The sequence below is a fragment of the Arachis hypogaea genome, chromosome 13, assembly GCF_003086295.3.
Source record: "Arachis hypogaea cultivar Tifrunner chromosome 13, arahy.Tifrunner.gnm2.J5K5, whole genome shotgun sequence".
Taxonomy (NCBI): Eukaryota; Viridiplantae; Streptophyta; class Magnoliopsida; order Fabales; family Fabaceae; genus Arachis; species Arachis hypogaea.
This window is the reverse complement of record NC_092048.1, coordinates 82,256,758-82,257,446: the sequence shown is the minus strand read 5'-3', so window position 1 is coordinate 82,257,446 and position 689 is coordinate 82,256,758. Positions and strand designations below refer to the sequence as shown.

At 41.7% G+C, this 689-nt stretch overlaps 1 non-coding gene across 1 annotated transcript; it reads left to right on the top strand.

Annotated features, from left to right (window-relative positions):
* The first annotated feature begins 245 nt into the window (after positions 1–245).
* Positions 246–352, top strand: LOC112739589 (small nucleolar RNA R71). The gene has a single exon (XR_003170519.1). It is a non-coding gene; the product is annotated as a small nucleolar RNA R71 (small nucleolar RNA).
* The last annotated feature ends 337 nt before the right edge of the window (positions 353–689 follow it).

Genomic DNA, 689 nt, shown 5'->3' with positions numbered 1-689 from the left:
ATTGAGCTACAATCATCTTGTTCTGTGCTATCAAAGTATCCATAGAATTGAGCTCCAGCACTCCTTTCTTTTGAGTTCTTTCTGAAGCATAGAAGTACTTATTTTCGGCTACAGTCTCTATAACATATATGGCCTCTTCAATGGTCTTCCTCTTGTTGAGTTAGCCCCCTGAAGAGTGGTCTACAGCTTTCTTTGCTTCATATGACAGTCCTTCATAGAAGATGTGTAGTTGGACCCATTCGTTGAACATATCCGGAGGGCACTTCCTTGTCAAGTCTTTGAACCTTTCCCAGGCCTCATAAAGTGTTTCACCATCTTGCTTTCTGAAGCTTTGCATCTCAGCTCTTAATCTATTGACTCTTTGTGGAGGGTAGAATCTTGCTAGAAACTTGTTCACAACATCATTCCAAGTTGTCAAGCTCTCCTTGAAAAATGCTTCCAACCACTTTGCTGCCTTATCTCTGAGAGAAAAGAGAAATAAAAGTAGTTTGTAGGTGTCAGGGTGTACACCATTTGACTTTACAGTGTCACAAATCCTTAAGAATGTAGTCAGATGTTGGTTGGGGTCCTCTTGGGCATTCCCTCCAAATGAGAAATTGTTCTGGACAAGTGTGATGAGCTGAGGCTTCAACTCAAAGTTGTTAGCATGGATTGTTGGCTTCAGAATGCTGTTGCCACAGTTTTCTGGG